General features: G+C 37.5%; 2 long non-coding RNA genes across 2 annotated transcripts; one reads left to right on the top strand and one right to left on the bottom strand.

Moving 5' to 3' along the window:
- The first annotated feature begins 687 nt into the window (after positions 1 to 687).
- Positions 688 to 1,472, top strand: LOC149256941 (uncharacterized). Its single transcript, XR_016245889.1, has 2 exons — positions 688 to 992; positions 1,096 to 1,472. It is a non-coding gene; the product is annotated as an uncharacterized LOC149256941 (long non-coding RNA).
- Positions 1,473 to 17,964: 16,492 nt separating this feature from the next.
- Positions 17,965 to 18,725, bottom strand: LOC149256940 (uncharacterized). The gene is made up of 3 exons (XR_016245888.1): positions 18,572 to 18,725; positions 18,380 to 18,457; positions 17,965 to 18,258 (listed from the first exon to the last, which is right to left on the bottom strand). It is a non-coding gene; the product is annotated as an uncharacterized LOC149256940 (long non-coding RNA).
- Positions 18,726 to 22,340: the final 3,615 nt, after the last annotated feature.

Below are 22,340 nucleotides of genomic sequence, written 5' to 3'. Positions count from 1 at the left end.
TGGATTTAATATTGTGAAAGAATATATGAGGGAAAAATACACCATATAGATAAGAGCCAACTAAAATAAAAATGATTTTAATCTTGAAATAAAATATTAAAAACTAGTAAGTGGATGACTTATTAAAACTTTAACTATTTTTTTTTTGACATTTTATGATATTTATTATCTTTAGTAATTTAACTACTTCTTTCTTTTTCTTTTTTACATTTTTAAAATCACTATAAAAAAGATTGAACCCTTAAAAGCCCACGAAAGGATTCAATTTCTATCCATTTGAACCCACCTTCCCACAAGAAAGATAATAGAGATCTGAGTAAAGAAAGTGATTAAAGCCTGATGATTTCACTGGACATTTGAATCATCTGTATTGGAAACCCCATAATTAATTTAAGATTGTAGTTTATAATGGGAAAATACCAGTTATACATTGAATTGATAACTCCAACCAGACTTTAAGATTGGGGATAAGATCTCAAGGAAAAATGCCCCGATCTACTGGCCCAGTATCTCATACCATTATCAATAAATTTGACTTTTGATGTGTGAAACGTATTCATCTGTGACATTTGTCAATGGCTCTGCGTGAGTGGCCACGAAAATATCCCTGTGCACAGATTTAAGAGGCGGCGGTTTGACCAATTAGGACGTTCAGCGAATCTTTTCGAATGTTTAGTTGGCGTAATAATTGAACATAGACTATGCAATTCATAAAGATTTCTCCGTTGAATGGTGCAGTCAGATCCTCCCATTTGAGTCAAAGTACAGCTCCATTTATCTGTATAAATGGATAACTGGTTTGCACCCCAGTCATAACTATCTGTCCCACCTCTATCAATAATGGCCGCCGTCAGAGGAACAAGGAATTTTCTTCTTAGTATACAATTTTTGTTTCCCTCTATCATCTATATGCTGACGTGAGCATCTGAATATTATATGGCCTGTAGGTTTGCTGTTTCTCACCCTAACAATGTCGGAGTACCGTGCAGAAGGTGAAAATATATTCAAAATTTTGTTTAATTTTAATCTCTGAGGCTTGGGTTTCATGTTAATTTGTGGAGTGGATTTGTGATGTGTGAATAAATTTATGTACAGCGTGTCCGAGGTATTGCTTTGAGGTGTCATACATGACTTGCACTGCTTCGGGAGACAAACAATTGGAAACAAACTGCAAGTGCTGCAATTGCTGTTTTCTCAAAGGAGCGATGCCAAGCACCAGTAACTGCACTCTGCATCTCACTGATGGCAGGGTGTTCCCCTGTCATTGAGCAAATTACACGGAGATTGAATAGAAATATAGCTGGGTGTTCTAAGAATAAGGTTCCTACTGCCTATACCATATTGCATTTATATGTGGATGTGGACTTCCTACTTCCTTCCCACAATATCAAGATATGAACTTGAATAGAAGCAAATTGTTGGTGAACATATTTAGCACAAAATTATGAGGATGGAAAAACCAGTACTTATTAGTTCTGGGGAAGGTATTGATTTCTGGTTGATTTTGTATTACTTAATTTTCTATTATAAAATTTTGAATTTATTATTTTGTTTTACATTAATAAAATATATTATTTATTATTTTGAATTATTTAATTTGATTTATCTATTATTTTAGGTTATTTATTCAAAGAGATTTAAAGTGTTATGGTTTAAAGCTAGACTGCAGTTTTTGTTGACTTTTTGCAGAGCTCTCTCATTTTTGAAGTTCATGTCTCTATGATAATGTAAAACATATTATTTATTATTTTGAATTATTTAATTTGATTTATCTGTTATTTTAGGTTATTGAACCAGATTTAGAAAACATATTATTTATTATTTTGAATTATTTAATTTGATTTATCTGTTATTTTAGGTTATTGAACCAGATTTAAAGTGTTATGGTTTAAAGCTAGACTCCTGTTTTTGTTGACTTTTTGCATAGCTCTTTCATTTTTTAAGTTTATGGATCTATGATAAAGTTCAGTTAGTTTTTAAAATTAAAAAAACATAAACTCATTTATATGAAATTAGACTTTTGTTAAGTAGCTTATTTTTATGAAATTTATTAAGTTGTTTATAATAAAATAATTTAATTAATTTTAAAATTAGAAAATCACATGGTTATAATTTTCGGGCCTAGTTTAATTCATAAATGAAATACAAAATTTCAAGGGTATTTGGCAAAATAATTTCAAAAATAGATGTGATTTTTTGTTGGTTAAAATATATTTTTAAATATGTAAATAGGTTTAACAACCCCTAAAACATAACTTAAACTCCTATTTTTTTTTAAATTTGTGAGATTTGAATTAAAATTACTAACTTTTGGTTTCTCAGATTTTTATGTTGACATGTTCACAACGCTATAGCTATTTTTAAAACCAAAAATATATTTAAATATTAACACCAATAAAAATATTTTTAAAACCAAAAATATCTCGACATAACTCAAACTCTCATTTTTAAATTTCTTTGTGAAATTTTTCTTTGTGAAATTTTAGTTAAAATTACTAACTTTTGTTGTCTCACGTTTTTCCGTTGACAACACTGCTATTTTTAATACCAAAAAATGTTAAAATGTTGACGCCAATAGAGATATTTTTAAAACCAAAAATATCTTAAACACATGCTTCAGGCTTCTAAATAATGCCAAAATTACAATCCACGGTGATAGATAAATTTGTCCTCATTGGAGATCACAAAATCTTCAGAAGACAATCTCTGGATAATATCTCAAGCTACAGGGAGATTGGCAACGGCAACTAGTCCCACAGATGGAAAAGTATGATCGCTGGTAAATTGAGAATTCAACCTACTATAAATATGACCTTTTCATACAGTGATGTGTGGTTTAACGGTAAGTCAAACGGGCGAAGCCCGGGAGACCAAAGTTCAAATCTCATTGAGTACAGTGACCTGCTGTGGTGGCGGCTAGAGGGGCGGACCCCCCGACCATGGGTCTGCTCTTGCTAAAATCATAGGATCTTAGCATAATCGACTTGCAGGTGGTTGGTTATGCTCTTGGTGTTATAGTGGCACCTATGAGGTTTGATCCTGGGTCTCCCGTGGATTAAACTTGATAGTTACTGATTCACCATGTGGTTAAAAAAAAAAATATGACCCTTTCAAATACGAGAAACTCCGCCTCAAAAAGACAATAAATTCTTAATAATTCAACCTCTTCTTTCAGTATAAGAAAATCTGGAATAACCCTTTGTAATCTGATTATCAAGGTGAGCGAATGTCAATAAAAAACCCATGACTGCAAATAATTGGATAATAGGACGTTTTCAATTGCGACATATTCAATAAGAAAATGCTTCCTCTCCACATTCACAACAAATTGCTCCCAATTCTAATGTAAAGACATTACAGAATACCAAGTTGTCGACTACCTCTTTCCTTGGTCATTCCAACACCCGTAACTGGTATAATTAATTATGGTACCTTAAATCATAGCAGGAGACCTCTATAGAAATAGAAAAATAATACTTCAGATGTATTGTTGCTTGACCTTGGCAGAGAATTGGATTTCACTTTTTTTTCTTCTTGTAGAAGTTTCAACACAAGATTCAATGCTCCATTTCTATGTACAGAGAATATGAACAACATGAATGATATAACTCACGCTCCATTCACTGTCGAGAGAATACATTCCACAACTCAACGCAAAATTTAAGTCACGGTGATCATGATACAATTTCTCATTCAACGCAACAGTATACGATGTCAAAACACCAACATACATACCATAAATTACCGCTCATGATGTTCAACACAATTCAATGTTCAACATACCATTAAAGCACACCAGAGAGATAAAAAGTTAGAAATATTTCAAAGATTGTGTTTTAATGACAATATCGGAGAGATAAAAAGTTACTTATTTATATGTTTATTTGGAAATGGGATGGGGATATAACATTAGATGGTGGGAATGGTGGGAATAGTCATGTGTTTCTTTAATTTTCATGGTAAGAGATTCTCTCTAGTCTAGTATGGGAGTGATGTTGTAATATTTAGCATTTTGACTAACTTAAATTATATTAAAAAAATGTTTTTAACTCTAAAAATGAAAATAACGAAATAAAATATCCCTATAAAAATAAAATAATAATATAAATAATCATGATCCATGGTATTCATGTGGAATATAGATTATTGAATGGGGAAATTAAACTAGCCTAGACCCATTTCATCCCTCTCAGCACTTGGTAGATCCAGAGTTAAGATGGATCTAGTTTGGTTTTGTTTTTTTCTTTGTTGAGGCAAGTGTCGATCCTTCTATTGCATTAATTGGAAAAATAGTTTACAATATAAACAATTATCTCCCCGACGCCAAGGAGACAAAAAACTTAGAAAAAAGCCCTTAGGGCAAGCCATTTAGCTTAACATGGAAAAACATTTAATCCCAAGAAAAATAAACCAAAAGAGCCTCTAGGCCTTCTGGAAGCCCACGAAGACTCCCGTCGCCCCACCCTCGGAAGAGCCCATCGATCTGGGCCGTTCATTCCGCAAACAAACCGACGGCCGAGATTGACAACGCTCCGACAAGACAACCGAAGTATAGCGGAACCAAACCTCCAAGCTGCACGAAAAAACTTGACCGTTGATTAACATCTGCTGAATCCTACGGTGGAGAATTATATCGCACCGAACAAGTAGACCCTGCGATAGTGTGCGGGGAAGGGCGGTTTCCCAAACCACCTCCCTGCCACGTGTAGGAAGCTCATTGTGATCGCTCCGAAAAAGCAAATACCGTTTCCCGTGTGAGAGTGGTGCAATCAGATGAAATCGCCAGTGAAGCAGTTTATCCCTCCAAACCCCAAAATACGGAATATCCCTGCTGCCGGGAGAACCGGATTCCTCCCGCGCTTACTGTTTCTCCTCCCCTGAACCTGGAATCCAGAAAGGAAAATGAACACTCCCTTAAAGAAGGAATTGTGATTACCATTACGCTCACCCTGATGAACTATGATATCCATTTCACTGTCTCCATTTAATCATTTCCTACCCCGCGAGCCTAATAATCATAAATTTCCTTATCCTCTATGGCTTGAGCCTCGCAGATAGCTTTTATCCTGCTAGGAGGCATCTCCTGCCAATTCATATATATTCTGCACTCAGATTTAATCACTCCTTGGTTGGCTAGTAGATCTGCAAGTTTATTGGCCTTCCTCCGAACATGATTGAAGCTAACCGTTCGAAGGCATTGGAGATGTTTTTGGATTCTCTGGTACACTTGTATAAGTCTCCATGAGACCCTTTCAGGCATTGTTCCATAGCTGATTTTCTTAACTACATTTATGGAAATCTCGGAGTCTGCTTCTATGAGAACATTGGAGCTATGATTGAGTTTAAGCAGTTCCAGACATTGTTCCAATGCCATTAATTCAGCGATGTTGTTGGTGGCTTTGCCTAAATGGCAGTGGAAAGTGAAAATTATTTTTCCTTCTTCATCTCTTAACACACCTCCGTAACCTGCAGTCCCCGGGTTGCTTTTTGAAGCCCCATCAATGTTGCATTTCAGATAACCTTTTGGTGGAGGATGCTAGAATTCCTTTTCCTTTTCCAACGCTCTTTCTTTTTTTCTAAGACCCTGGAGGATGATCTCATGCATTCCCTGTTGCTTGAGAGTTCTCAATACGAGCGCAGTGGGAGGAATTGAGGGATAAGTATGCATGGCGGTGGAGACGGTCTCCTTAATTTGCTTTAAGATTAATTCCATCAAGCAAAGGGCAATAGTTTTTTCATCCTTGAAAATTCTTTTATTCCTTTCCTTCCAAACATTCCAGATAATGAAGCTTGGTGTCAAGGCCGAGGCCAAATTAAGGATCTCATTCTCTGAAAAGTTTTCTCTCCACTTGTTCAGGGTATTAATGATGTTACCTTTATCTCTTTCTGTTTGTTGAAAAATGATGTTGAAAGAATCCCATAACCAGTTGATATAGGTACAGTTGTTGAGAATGTGCTCCATTGTTTCCTCTTTAGCCTCACATAATGGGCATCTAGAAGGCCCCATAACCCCCCTCTTTTGAATGTTTTCCCAAGTTAATATTTTCTTGTGATGAACTAACCACATAAACAGTTTGATCTTCATCCATCCTTAGTGGCTCCAAAGTTTTTGCCAGGACTTTGCCAAAATGCAGGGATCTAGGTTAAGGGTAGTTCTTTTTGCTTCATGGATATTAAAGATGTCTTCTTTGTTTTGTCCTCATCTTAACTGATCCTGCCCATTTGTGACCAAGATCTTCCTATGTTCTAAAATTTTCATGAGTTCTTCTGTTTTTTCTTTTAATGGGCCATCCCCTCTGCATTCTATTTTCCTCCAGCTTCTCCATTTCTCAGTGTCATGAGGAAGATTCCAGAAATCCCTGAATTTTATTAGTCCTTGGACATCAGTTTCATGCTTGATGCTCATAAAGTCATCCCTCAACAACATTGGTTCTTGTTGCCGTTTATCTTCCCAGAAGAAAGCTTGTTCTCCTGCTCTGATTTCCCAGAAGCTGTTGTTCTGTATTAGGCTTCTGTTATCCCAAGCTTTATTCTAGATGTGAGAGCGTTTTATGCTCCCTGACATTCTGATGAGATCACTCGTTTGCCAGGAGCTTGCATATTTTTCTTTCCAGGTTTTAGCCGATTGTGCCCCTGGTTCTTTAACCCATCTCCACCAGAGTTTGGCTCCTAAAACATTACTTAGAATCTCCTAATCGTTTGAGCCTAGGCCTCCATGACTTTTGGGTTTACAGATTTTATTCCAAGAAATGAGGGCCCATTTCTTTCTTGTCTCCTCCTTGCCCCAGAGAAAGTCTCTCTGAATGTTCCTGAGTTGTTGTAAAACCCCTTTGGGAGTTGGCAGGGCTGATAAAAAAAAAATAGGGATGGATTGAAGAACTGCCTTCATCAAAATCAATCTGCCAGCCAGGTTCAACGCTCTAAAAGTCCATCTTTTGATCTTGTCTTGCATCTTGTTGAGCACCGGTTCCTAGATACTCTTGCGCATTGGTTTATCCATAAGGGGGATTCCCAAATACTTTGAAGGGAGGACCTTCCTTTGGAAGCCCAGAATTCTGGAGATGTTCCTTTGAATAGCAATGTTAGTGTTAAAGAAAAAAAAAATTGATTTGGAGAGATTGACTTCCATACCTGAAGCCGAGGCAAAGTCATTTAAGATTTTTTTGTATGTTGTAACTTCCTTGACTGTGGGGATGCCCTATAGCATGGTGTCATCCACAAATTGTTGATGAGTCAAGGCTTGGTCATTCTCCGTTAATTGAAGGCCCTTGATCTTTCCTAAAACTTTAGCAGTTTTAATGGTTCGGCCCAATCCTTCCATCATGAGGATGAAAAGAAAGGGAGAGAGTGGATCTCCCTGCCTGAGGCCTCTGGAAGGAGTGAAGATCTCCGAGGGCGAGCCATTCACCAGAATTGAAAAGCTGGGTGAAGTAACCATAGCCATAACCCATCTGATCCAGTCATGATCAAACCCAAACACGGAAAGGACCTTTTTGATGTAAATCCAATTCACCTTGTCATACACTTTTGCAATGTCTAATTGCATGATCATACCGGCCTACTTTTTGCTAGTGAGAGAGTGAAAAACCTCGTGGGATTGAATAATATTATCCAGGATTTGCCTTCCTTCCACATAACTAGATTGTTCCCCAGAAATCAAAGAAGGCAGAAGAGGTTTGAGTTTGTTGGCCAGGATCTTAGAAATGATTTTGTAAACAACATTGCATAAAGCAATGGGTCTGAACTTATCAGGAGTCAGGGTTGAGTTCTGTTTGGGGATCAGGGAGATGAAAGAGGTGTTGAGGGTTTTCCGAATGGATCTGCTTCTTTTGGAGTCCTCAACCACATCCAAAATATCCTGTTTGACAACATTCCAGTAAGCTTTGAAAAAGTCCATGTTAAAACCATCTGGACTTAGAGCTTTGCCATTCTGCATCTCTTTGATCACCGTACTAACCTCTACTTCGGTTACTGGTTTGTTCATGTTAAAGTTATCTTCTCTAGACATCATCCTAGGAATATTCTTTATAATCTCCTTGATGTGTTGGTCTCTGTCTAGATTATTTTCATTTGTGATGCCTTTGAAATGTTGAACCATCACAGCTTCGATATTCTTGTGAGTGGTCTGAAGCTCTCCATCTTCATTCAATATTGAGGAGATTCTGTTGTGCATTCTATTGGCTATGGTGGAAAGGTGGAAAAATCTAGTGTTCCGTTCACCTTATTTGAGCCATTGAACTCTGGACTTTTGTCTCAAAAAAATTTCCTCTTGTTTGCATAAATTCTCCCAGTTAAGGTTGATTTTTTCAGCTTGCTCACTTTTGGATTTATCAAAACCTTCTACGATCATTGCTTGGTTTAGTTTCTGCATTTTGATCTCTATTGATTTTTTGTTTGCAAAAATGTTGCCAAAATCCTTCTTGTTCCATTCTTTGAGTTTGATTTTTATGTACTTTAGCCTTTTATGGAGGAGGAACATTTTGGAGCCCTGAATCTGTAGATCTTTGGACCACCATTCTTCAATTTTGCTGATGAAATATGGGTGGGAGAGCCAGATATTTTCAAATCTGAAGGGTCTGTTCTTGGGAGCATCAATTCCCTTGATTTCTAATTGAATCAGCCAGTGATCAGAGCCTCCAAATGGGAGAAAACTCACAGATATTTTTGAATTTGTGAGCATCAAATTCTCAGAGATCAAGAATCTTTCTAACTTAGAGGCAACCTGAGCATTACCTCCTCTTTTTTTATTCCAAGTAAAAAGATCGTTATGCATTTTAGAGTCAACCATCTTCATGTCTTCTGTGAAAGAATGGAATCCTACTGAATCTCTACTGAGGATTCTGGTGCCTCCTTTTTTTTCCGAAAGATATTTAATCATGTTAAAGTCTCCTCCAATGACCCAAGGGATTTCTTTATGTCTGCTTCTGAGATCTGCCAGGGAATTCAGAAATCCAAGCTTCTCATCTATTCTTTGAGGACCATAGACATTCGTAACCAGGAAGGTATCAGACATCCCCATTGGCTGAATGATAGCTGATAAGTAATTTCTTTTTGCCTCCACATCTACAATGATGACTTTTTGGGGGTTCCAAAGAGTAAGAATGCCCCCCGCTGTGTTTTCTGCTTTAACTTCTAGAAACTCAAATTTACTGAGCCATTTGTTATGGATTTGTTTTATTTTCTGAATGGAGCATTTTGTTTCTTGAATGAAGATTATGTCCGACATTTCTAGTTTCATTCTATTACTTAGCATTCTTTGTTTTCTTTTACTACCTAGACCTCTGATATTCCATGATATGAACTTCATAGTTAAAGATTTGTAAAGGAGTAACTGGTTAGATCTTTCATCTTACCTGAATCTATCATTAGCTTTCCACACTCCATCAGGAGCTCATTTTGCTTTTTTTTGCCTCTCTTCTTTCCTGGATTTCTGGTGGCTAATCCTGGATTTAATTTCATTGTTTTCACCCCTCTGTGCTCCTATTTGTGGATGTTTTTACCTTTCTCCAGTCCTTTTTCCCAAGTTTTCCATAAAAACAACTACTTTATTCTGTTGAATTCTTCTTGGGGCAGAGAATCTATTCCTCCTTTGGTTCCTTGCATCAGGAATCCTTCCAGATCCAAGTTTTCCTTGTCGAGGATTTCTTGTAGTTCATGCTCTTCCAGATCTGTTTCACTTTGAGTCATTTCCTGGTCCATTTCCATTTCTGTTTCACTTCTCATTGCTTCTTTTAGAGAGTCAATGGCCGGAGAGTGATTTACGTCCTCTTTCTTTTCTTTTTCTTTAGCATCTTCCTCCTGATCTTGATTTTCTCTTGTAATTTCTTCAGGCTCTTCTATCACTTTAAACTTATTCTGACTGCCTTTTTGCCCCTCAATATGTTGTTGTTTTGATCCCTTTTTTCCTCCCCTTCCTTTACTGGCCACTTTCTGAAAGCTTTCGGTGTCCTTCATTGTATTGAGTTTTTCTTTGTTATCTTCTTTGCTGAGAGGGCAATCTCTTAACAAATGCCCATGTTCATGGCATCTTCGGCATATGAAGGGTATATGCTCGTAGTCTACCGCCTGCACCCACTCCTCATCCAAAACTTCCAGGATAACTTCATCCGGAAGTGCTCCTGATAGATCCATTTCCACACAGATTCTAGCAAAGGAGGTATATTTTCCCCTTCTTGTGGCTTCAGAAGCTTTGACATAGCATCCTAGTTTATTACCAATGGTAGCCAACGATTCAGTTTGCCAATAATCAAGAGGTAGAGAGTAGAGCCTTACCCACACAGGAACCGAAGAGAAAGTCTCCCTCTCTGGGACAAAGTTCATTTTCCAAGGTCTCATATAGAGACCTGCTGCAGCAAAAAAATAGGGTCCTCCTTCGAATATTTTGTCTTTATCTTCGATGTTGGAGAACACTACTATGAAGAATCCTTTTGACCCAAGATGTAGGTCAATGCTTCCTTTGGGCTTCCAATGATACTTGATCCACGTCTGTAAAGCCTTTTCAGTGGGCCATAGTCCCATGAATTTATAGATGATGGTGTAGGTTCCCATATGTTCCCTGTGCTCCTGCAGAGCAGGATCATTTAATATTACTCGGGGAGTGATTTCTGCTTTGGGCTTGCAAGGTCCTTTTATTTTTTTGTCTCTTGAACCCAGACTTTTGTCTTCTTCCTTTTTGTCCTTTGTGATGTTGTTTTCTTTTGTTCTGGTCCCTTCTGTTTCCTTTTCATTGTCCCTGATTCTGTAGTTCATATTGCTTTTACTAATTCCAGTTGGTGATTTACTTCTGTTAGCCACTGCATCTTTGTAGGAAGGAGCTGATCTCCCTCCCCTACCATTCTCCATTAGAATCAAACTCCGCTCGTTGTGGAACCCCAGCCGCGCGTTTCTCCGTTCCGCTCATCTCAACCTCTGCTACCTAGATACAGATCTAGTTTGGTTTTGTTATTCAACTATTAATTATGGCATTAAAATTTTTTATATGATTGGTGGATGATATATGTTTGTATGGTTTTTAATACCAGATAGTAAGATTCACTATGATCTTGCTACTAATTCTAGATAAAATCTATTGTATTGTTGTTGACAATTTTCTTTGGTTTCCTTACAAAATGTTGGAGCTTGGATTGAGAATTGTGTGGGTAGGTTTCTCATTGTGCGAGGCCTAAAATGTACATGAAGACTATATTAGTGTGACAGGAGTTCTTAGAGACACAACACATTGACTTCCTATTTGTCCTATGTCGGAGCCTTAGAAGGGAAGGGGGACAACTTGACGTAAAAATAATTGGAGGAAAAATCTGTAAAGTTAGATGGAATCCAAACGTGATACAATGACATTGAATTTAGATGGTAGGGAATCAATTCAATGATATATGATCAAATTCATCTAACGAATCCACTAATAGAAAATTCCTTGTTGATTTATGGATGACATTTAAAAAATTCTAAAAAATTGAGAGAATTCCGTTCTAGGAGCATAACAAAAAAAAGTGACATGGATCATATGGGGGATGTGTATGGGAAAAGAGGGTGTGGGCGTGCGAGGTGGTGTCACATGGAATCAAGTTACACACATCGTAGCGATAGGGAAAAGTCCAGAATGATGATTGGAATTGCAAAGGAATTTTAGAATGCTAAAAGAATTATACATTTTCATTGCTTTGTATTTTTGTGGTTGACACATATCATCATGAGATCCATGTTACCTCTAAATATTCTCATAAGATAAGGAGATATTACTCCACGGATATTTCCCTTAAATTCGTCAAGAAATGTGTGGTAGAGTGTACATGAATTCTCAAGACTTAAACCAAATATATATTATTCATCTCATAAAGTGAGAGAGAATATGCATACCTGAAAGCCCCACATATAAGTGAATTTTGTATATATTGTGGACACATTTGGAGACCCCACTTCAACTCAAACTTATTGCTTGATCCAATCCCTTAAACATCAACCAAACCAAAGAAGACAATGTTTGTTGGGTATGTGTTGTATTCATTGCATGACTAGTTCCACATGTGATACGTATGTGCCAGGTGTAGTGAGGGGGCGACAGGGGAGTGGAAGCCCCCGCTATTTGGAGGGTTGTAGTGTAGTGGTAGTCCCCCTGCATAAGTTTGGAGGTAGTGTCTACTAGAATGATGACTATAAGAGAAGCCTGGATGTATTGAAAGAAAAAATGGTCATTGCGCCGATCCCAGTCTTCCTAAACTGGGACGAGGAGTTTCATGTCGATGTTGACACATCATGTATAGCACTGGGAGCAGTACTAACACAGGGTGGTGGAGAGGGCTTGGATCACCCTATCGCGTTCGCGAGTCGTAGATTGTCTAAATCAGAAAAGAACTATTCTACCACTGAATGCAAGGGACAAGCTATGTTGTATGCGCTCCAGAAATATCAACACTACTTGCTAGGGGAACATTTCAAGATGTATACAGATCATTTCGCGCTGAAATACTTGATTAATAAGCCTGTGTTGGGGGGGCACATATGCAGGTGGATTTTATTGTTCCAAGGATATGATTTTGAAGTTGTTGTGAAGCCTGGATGACTGAACGCGGGACCAGATCATTTGTCGCGCATTGAGACAAGAGAGGAACCTACTAGTTTGGAGGAAGGATTACCTGACACACACCTCTTTGTTGTGCACGTGGCGGATGGAAACTTTGAAGATATAATCCACTTTCTCATGACTAGAACTGCGTCGAAAGAGTACTCCATCCAGTAGAAGAAGGAACTAGTGGTGCGTGCAGCTTTGTCATTGTGGGGCACCTATATAAGATGGGCAATGATGAGATACTACGAAGGTATGTACCTGAATTTGAACGAAGCCATATCCTTGCAGATGCTCATGGGGGCACTATGGGAGGACACTATGCAGGGAGAGTGACTGCGAAAAATATTCTCTACACAGGGTTGTGGTGGCCTACCCTTCATCAGGATTAAAAAGCACATTGCGAGGCCTATGATGTATGTCAAAGAACAGGTAAACCATCGCGGAGGGACGAGATGCCTTTGAATCCACAAATGACGTTGCAGCCCTTTGAAAAGTGGGCGATCTACTTTGTAGGACCTATCAAACCTCAAGAAAAAACGGTTGTGAGATATATTATCACTGCGACAGAGTACCTGACTCGTTGGGCAGAAGCACAACCGGTAAAAGATTGCATGGCTACCACAGCTGCGAAGTTTTTGTTTGAACATGTATTGACATGATTTGAATGTCCGAAGATCTTGATGAGCGATCGCGGTACACATTTCTTGAATGAAACAATCAACGCGGTGAGAAACGAATTTCAAGTTTATCATCAAAAAAGCACACCGTATCACCCACAAGCCAACGAGACAGTAGAAGCATTTAACAAAATAGTGGAGATTGCACTGACCAAAGTATGCAACATGCAGCAAAGTGATTGGGACCTGCGTGTACCTAGAGTATTATGGGCTTATAGGATGACATGCAAGAAACTAACGGGATAGACACTTTTCGAGCTGGTCTATGGAGTTGAAGCCATAATGCCAATGGAATACATCGTGCCTAGTCTGCGCATATCAGCACTCACAAGTATGACGGACCGCGGAGCCTTGGAGGAGAGGCTCGCTGAGTTGTAGGAACTCGAGGAAGAACAATTTTTGGCTGGATTCCATCAACATGTACAAAAGTAGCGCGAAAAGGCCTAGCACGATTGCCATATTAAGTTGTGCACGTTCAAGGTGAATGATTTGGTGTTACTATATGATAATAAGTGTAATAAATTCTCGGGAAAATTCAAAACGCATTGGCTGAACTGTATGTTATTAAGGAGGTCATAGACGGAGGCACGATACAATTGGTAAAGTTAAATGGAGAACCTTTCCCAGGAAAAGTGAATGGAAGTCAGTTGAAGCCATACACGGGTGGCCCGGCTATCTGACTAACCGACAGAAGCACAGTTTTAGTGCACTAGACAACTGAAAGGAGGCGCGAGACTATAAACAGGTGCAGGGCAGCAATTCAGCTACAACAGTCTCTGAACATCGTGTGTAGGAAATACAACAAGTAGCTGCTCAGTGCGATGTCGATCTTACAGTAGTTCAGATAGAATTGGGAGGTCTCTGTAAGAAGATCTCCACACCGTCAGAGTGACTCGAGAGCGAGTCACGATGTTTGTGTTGGGGGCCTATTAGGTGCAGGGTCCCCCAAGGCAAGTTTTGGGGCTTAAAGCCTAAATTTTGATCAAATTCGATCTAAAGGCTCCGTGTTTTGTTGGTGCGGAGCGCGAAGATTGTAAATGAGTCCTAGGGTTGTCTACCCTCATTTTTGTAATGTAATGTCGGATTTAGAAATATACCCATGGTCCATGGACCATGGGATTGTATAAATAGAGCAAGACTCTAAGTTGTAAATCACTACCGAAGGATAATAATGAAGAATTGAGTCTTGTCTGAAGTGTAGAGTCGAGTCTTTGGGTCGTAGAGTAGGAGAAGGCTCTACAGCTAAGTGCACAGAGGCCTAGTAGTCCATAGCTGAGTGCGCGGACCCCTGCAGTTGAGTGCACAGAACAATTTGAGTCTGTAACCGATTGAAGCATTAATAAAGAGAAGTTTTATACTATTCCTATGTATTTATTTATTGTTTTCTGCATTGAATGTATTGGGTATAAATTCCATTTCTGTTGTTTATATGCTGCGCAAAGTTATATGAATGTGTTGATAAAATGAATATAATATAAAGTATCTGTTTACGCGAAGATAAATAACTGTTATAAGAAGATACGTAAGATACACAGTGTAACCTGTGGAAGTAACGGATCACTACTAAGGCAGTGTTGCGCGAGTTAAAAATAATGGAGAAATGGTTATATGGTTGTAACGCATCTCCTTAGTTTAGGATTTGTTCCTAGAGTTTAGGAGGTTGTTCAAAACTACCTAATTTTCAATGATGTATTTAATATTGTAATATTCATTTGATGTAAGGTAGAGTGAATGAGAGAGAGAGTCTCCTCTTTGTTTGAGTGTAGTCTCCAGGTGGTGTACACACCTGTGAGCTGCAACTCCTTCATTTAATTCAAAGTTTGATTTTTATCTTGGTATCAGAGCTTAGGGTAGAGATAGCTTTAATTTTTTTTTAGGGATCTATCATTAGTTACATATCTATAGTGGTAGGAGAGCATGTAAATGTAACTGTGTGATCAGGTGGAACTACAGTAACACCTGGAGCGAAGGGTCTCAAATGACTGATCATATCTGAGCCGAAGAAAGGGTTGGAGCACAATTTGTTTTTCTTAGAAGAAGCAGCAGTTGGCGCGGATTTTTTGCAGACAATCGCGCGAATACAGAACAGAACAAGCGACTGGCGTGATTTTTTAGAGAACAGACGCGCCCATTGGCGCGGGTTTGAGGCTGATAAGTGCACCATCGAAATCGTGACTGAATTGGCACGGATTTGTGGCTATTAATCGCGCCAATTTCCATGCACTTGGGGCGGATTCGTGGCTGTTCAGAGCGCCAAAGAGCCAACCTATTTCTCTCTAAAAATCTGCAATTTTTCATTGCAGATCGGAGTTGCCCGGTGGTGGCACGTGGAGATTTCTGCTCGGTGGTAGCAGATTTGATTTGCTCGGTGGTGGCGAATTGAGGTTCCTTGATCTGCTTGGAGGTAGCAGATCAGACCTACCCTGTGGTGGCAAATCAGAGCTCTGTGATTTGCTCGGTGGAAGTAGATCGGTTTTTTGCCCGGTGGTGGCGCAGTGCAGCTCCTCGATCTGTTCGGTGGAAGCAGATTGCCTTTGCCCGGTGGTGGCGTGTTGGAGCTTGTTTGTTGATGTGTTCGGTGGTAGCAGATCAGTTTTTCCCGGTGGTGGCACAGTGAAGTCCCTGATCTGTTCGGTGGCAGCAGATCGGACTTGCCCGGTGGTGGCACAGTGAAGTTCCTGATCTGTTCGGTGGTAGCAGATCGGACTTGCCTAGTGGTGGCCGATTGGAGTGTTCAGTTGGGCGAAAATGAATAACAGTATATAATCATATCTCAACGAGTCTTGCAAACTCGATGGATCGAATTTCTCCAACTGGAAATTCAAAATGCAAACTTTGCTGGAGAGCGTAAATGCATGGTCGATCATTGAGGGAAATGAGCAAAGATCTGGAACAGCAACCCAAGAACAAGATTGGGATAAAAGAGAGACGAAAGTAAAAGTTATATTGAAGATGTACATTAAGGACAATATTATCCCACATATCAGAGATTCTAAGTCGGCCGCTGATATATGGACAACAATCAAGAACTTGTACGAGACTCAGAATACAAATCATGTTCTGGCACTCAAGGGAAAACTGTTTGCATTGAAGATGGACGAGAATGAGTCCGTTGCTGGATTTATGGCCAGAGTCAAGGATCTGAGTGACAAACTGGGAGATTGCTTAGTGATGCAGGTGAAGGACAGAAAGAAGCAACCAGCATCAAAACTGACAACCAGAGCACAATAAAGCTTGCATACAATCCAGTTTTCCATAAAAATACCAAACATATTAACACTCAGTTTCACTTTGTTCGAGAAAAGATACAGTCTAAAGAAATATGTGTGGATTATTGTAACACTTGTGATAATTTAGCTGATATTTTTACTAAGCCTCTAGGGCGAGTAAAGTTTGAGTTATTTAGAGGGATGTTAGGAGTGCAAAATAACCCTTTCTTCATTAAGGGGGGGAGTTAAAAATAATGGAGAAATGGTTATATGGTTGTAATGCATCTCCTTAGTTTAGGATTTGTTCCTAGAGTTTAGGAGGTTGTTCACAACTACCTAATTTCTAGTGATGTATTTAATATTGTAATATTCATTTGACGTAAGGTAGAGTGAACGAGAGAGAGAGAGTCTCCTCTTTGTTTGAGTGCAGTCTCTAGGTGCTGTACACACCTGTGAGTTGCAACTCCTTCATTTAATTCAAAGTTTTATTTTTATCTGCGCGAAGGCGATTATAACAGAGCGCGAGAGTTTCACGAGTCAGGAAAGTGCGCGAAGTGACTTGCACGAAGGTATTCATAGTTGGAATAAACCGACCCCTCAGACATCTCAAAGGTGCGGAAACTTGGTTCTGGCATCCGCACATACTGCTTTGGGTGAGACCTCAGTCCGCGCTCCGCATGCTCTTGCCAAAAGGGTCAGTAGTACAGGGATTTGTTTGGCTAATTAACTCTGAACCTGGGTTAGGCCCAAACAAGCCAACAATTTGTCTTCGCAAGTTTTAACTGCCATTGATGAAATTAGTGCTGGGAAAAGTACGATATTTTTTTCCTCAGGAAAGGTACGATTTGATGGATGATGCATATGCCAATCCATCCAATCCTAGAGATCAACAACGAATGCCCTCGGATTTTATCCACATTAAATGATTACAACTTTATTACTTGGCTTAACTGGGCTACATTCAAAATATGAAAGATAATTATTACTTGGCTTAACTGAGCAACATTCAAAATATGAAAGATAATTAATAGTGAAGTACATCTGCCATCATTACATAATAAGAGGTGAAAGAATTGAACCAATAGTATTTTAGATAAATAAATTTAAATATGGTTTAAAAATAATAAATTTTAATTTATAATATTAAACTTTGGAAAAGTTTCATAAATTTTTGGACAATTTAAATTTAATGTTAACATCAATTTTTTTAACACATTATTACCCTATTACCCTATTGTGGCAGGAAATAATAATAAGATATACTATATTAAAAAATAATATAAATATATTTTAACTCTCTAATTTGAAAAAAAATACACTTACTTTTAAAATGAGATTCAAATAAAACAATTATAATAATGTCACATGATTAAGACTTCGCACTATAATTAAATTTTTGTTTGCCCAATTCCATCTGATATGTACAACGACGGATTCAAACCACCTTTTTCCAATTTTAATAGGAAATGAAATGAAATGAAAAACATTATTTTAAAAGGGGACTTCTTGAAAATAGAGATTGAAAGTTTTGGGCTTCTTTATTTAGTTATTACTACCATCCATTATTAGTAGTTACAACAGAAGCCTCCATAATTAGATCTGGATAATCACTTCTAAATTTCCTCTGGATATCTGCCATTCGATCAAGTACAGGAGACCTCGGTGCCATCCTTGAGATGCAGAGTGCAGGTACCCGAGTTTGGCATAGCCTTTTTGAGAAGACAGCAATTGCAAGAGGATTGCAGGTGTTTGTCTCCAGACGATGTGCAAGTCGTATATGAGACGTCAAAGCATACGAGAGGGCACGCTGTAGATATCACACATCACAAATCCATTCAACATTATCATGGCAGCAGAGCCCCTCCTCTTCCCAATTAAAATTGCAGTTAGACATTAGTATTAAACGGTAGCAATGGAATTATATTCACCTCCTATCAGCTTACGACTATGACCGCTCATCTCATTTCCTTGTGCAGTGGATGCCATCATTGCCAGAAGCAGTACACCTACAGTCCATAAAGCAGCATGATGATCCAGCGCATTAGCAACCAAAATATATATATATATAGAAATTACAACCCTGCCTGCACAAAATACATAGATAAATAGATACAATATACCTGCTGAAAGACACCAAATTTGCAGGAAAAGAAGATTTGGTTTGCATGAGGCCATGATACTATATGATAATTCCACTCTCACCAGGCTTACACTCAAACAATCAATCGATGGTTAATGCACTGCATTAACATGTACCATTAATCTGAGGATGCAAATGAAGCATTTATATAGAAATATAGGTTGGGGTAGAGTAGCCTACCTTTTTTCTTTCGTTTACAATTACATTTGAGAATCAGCTGAGAGGAGCCCATAAAACCTGCTCCATTATTTGACGGAGTAGATGATTTGGAAATTTCTTTTGACCAATTAACCCATTTTGAAAGTCCACCAAGTATGGTAACCCATTGTAAACGTGACCCGTGATGTGATGTAGATAGACATGCTGCATCAAATTGTCAAACTGAATGAGAAAGGGAAAAAGAAAAAGGGACAGCACTTCCTCAACGATAAGGTAGGTCGCCGCATGATTCCATATTGTAGACTATACAAATATTTCAAAGATTGTGTTTTAATGATGATAAATGAGAGAGGAAAAAGAAAACGGGACAGCACTTCCTAAAAGATAACTTAGGTCGCCGTATAATTCCAATATTGTAGGCTATACAAATATTTCAAAGATTGTGTTTTAATGATGATAAATGAGAAAGGAAAAAGAAAACAGGACAGCACTTCCTCAACGATAACTTAGGTCGCCGTATAATTCCATATTGTAGGCTATAGAAATATTTCAATGATTGTGTTTTAATGACAATATAGAGAGATAAAACTCTCTTAAAACGTCAGTGCTATTCTTGTCGCGTTCCCAAGGATATTTAGTTAGAGATGTTATTTATGTCGTAGAAATGATTTATTTCACAAGATAATGGTAAGCATTTTGTTTAATATTATCAAAAGAAGTTGTGTTTAGGGTGATTTTTGTATTTTTCGCCCACGGAAAAATTTGAGGTGAAATTTTGATTTATGTTATTTAAATTGGTTTTTGGATTGTATATACGGATTGAGCACCCTAAAAACCCCCTAGGGTAATTCGATTGTGCACGGGTTACTGATCAAGCTTGTGATTTCAATAAATTCCTGCCGGATTTTAGAGAAATTAGACCCAAAAACCACTAGAAAAGTGTCCAAAAAGTCTCATTAAAGAGAACCCGTTATCAAAATAATAAAATTTGTACATTTTATGGTAATGTTAAATTACAATTATAATTGATCATATTTAATTTTTTTAAATAAAATGTTTTTTAAGTTTTAACAGTTAGTTATTTATATATTTATTTGGAAATAGGATTGGGGATATAACATTAGATGGTGGGAATAGTCATGTGTTATTTTAATTTTCACTCCAAGAGGCTCTTTTCAGCCTATAGGAGAGATGTTGTAATATTTAGCATTTTGACTAAGTCAAATTACATATAAAAAAAAATCGTAAACATTTTAACTCGATAAAAATAAAAATAAAATAACCCTATAAAAATTAAATAATAATGACCCATGGTATTCATGTGGAATACAGATTATTTAAAGGGGAAATTAAACCGGCCTACACCCCTTTCATCCCTCCCCCATTTCATCCCTCTCGACACTTGGTAGATCGAGTGTTAAGATGGATCTAGTTTGGTTTTGTTATTCAACTATTAATTATGACATTAAAAATGTTTATATGATTGGTGGATGATAGATGTTTGTATGGTTTGTAATACTAGATAGTAAGATTCACTATGATCTTGCTACTAATTCTAGATAAAATCTATTGTATTGTTTTGACAATTTTCTTTGGGTTTCCTTACAAAACGTTGGAGCTTGGATTGAGAATTGTGTGGGTAGGTTTCTCATTGTGCGAGAACTAAAAGGTACATGAAGACTATATTAGTGTGACGGGATTTCTCATAGACACAACACATTGACTTCCTATTTGTCCTATGTTGGAGCCTTAGAAGGGAAAGGGGACAACTTGATGGAAAAATAATTAGAGGAAAAATCTGTAAAGTTAGATGAAATCTAGACGTGATACAATGACATTGAATTTAGATGGTATGGGATCAATTCAGTTATATATGATCAAATTCATCTAATGAATCCAGTGCTAGAAAATTCCTTGTTGCTTTATGGATGAAATTTTAAAAAATTCTAAAAAATTTAGGGAATTCCGTTCTAGGAGCATAACAAAAAAAGTGGCGTGGATCATATCGGGGACGTTTATGGGAAAAGAGGGTGTGGAGGTGCCAGGTGGTGTCACATGGAATCAAGTTACACACATTGTAGTGATAGGGAAAATTCGAAAATGATGATTGGTATTGCAACGGAATTTTAGAATGCTAAAAGAATTATACATTGTCATTGCTTTGAATTTTTGTGGTTGACACATATCATCATGAGATCCATGTTACCTCTAAATATTCTCATAAGGTAAGAAGATATTACTCCACGGATATTTCCCTTAAATTCGTCAGGAAGTGTGTGGTAGAGTGTACATGAATTCTCAAGACTTAAACCAAATAAATATTATTCATCTCATAAACTAAGAGATAAGATGCATACGTGAAACCCCCACATATTAGTGAAGTTTGTAGATATCGTGGACATATTTGGAGACCCTACTTCAACTCAAAGTTATCACTTGATCCACTCCCTTAAACATAAACAAAACCAAAGAAGACAATGTTTCTTGGGTATGTGTTGTATTCATTGCATGACTAGTTCCACATGTGATAGGTATGTACCAGGTGCGGTGAGGGGGTGACGAGAGAGTGGAAACCCCCCTATTTGGAGGGTTGTAGGGTGGCAATAGTCCCCCTGCATAGGTTTGGAGGCAGTGCCTTGAAAAAAAATAGCAGTTTTTTTGTGTCCTTTTTTGGTGGTTTATAATAAGCAGTTTTCGCTATTAGCAATTGTTGAGGGTGTGATGGTTTTTCCTATGGTTTTGTAGATTTGGTCAAAGGAACTTTGATTATATTCTAATTTAGAGTTAGTGGATTGAGGTTTATTAATGCTACTACATGTATATAATGTATTATAACATAGTAAAAGAATAAAATGAAAAATCAATCTAGTTTTCTTCATTTTAACTTTGAGGAGAAAATATCCATGTATATTTTCTCCGATTACCATTGTATATTTTCTGTTATTTTTAAGATTTATTTTGCAGTTATTATTTATACAAGGTTAAACCCTACAATGCTTTTGCCTCCACGAAAAGAAGGTTAACATGTATGCAAGCAATATTCAAAACCACATATATATAAAAGGAATTGAAATATCTAGGAGAGAAATCACAAATGTTTTCATTAACTAGTGTAATGGACAATCATTATACCTTTCCATATATATAAACACCTCCTTGAACCTTAGCATGACCCTTTCCTTAGCTAACTATAATATTGGGCTCACCTCACATGCAAAGGAAGTTCTGTATAAATCCACTAGCATAACTAAGCTACATTCTCTATTGATTCCTTTCCTCTTGACAAAGATATATATATATATATATATATATATATATATATATATATAGCTATATATATATATATATATATATATATATATATATATATATATATATATATATATATATATATATATATATGTTTTCTTCCGAACCCAGGAGGATGTATCTAAGTAGATAGGGCCATGAGAACATAGGAAAATTCTGTAAGAATTGACTGTTACCCAACTCATGAACAAGTAACTAATCTCCTTGGGATTAACCTATTCTAGAATATTCACCTCCATTTATCCCATGTCACAGGCAATTTGGGTAGCCCCAGGTTTCAA

The sequence above is a fragment of the Pinus tabuliformis genome, chromosome 6, assembly GCF_031772625.1.
Source record: "Pinus tabuliformis cultivar Carrire ecotype Pingquan chromosome 6, CPIR1, whole genome shotgun sequence".
Taxonomy (NCBI): Eukaryota; Viridiplantae; Streptophyta; class Pinopsida; order Pinales; family Pinaceae; genus Pinus; species Pinus tabuliformis.
This window is presented reverse-complemented; position numbering and strand designations above follow the sequence as displayed.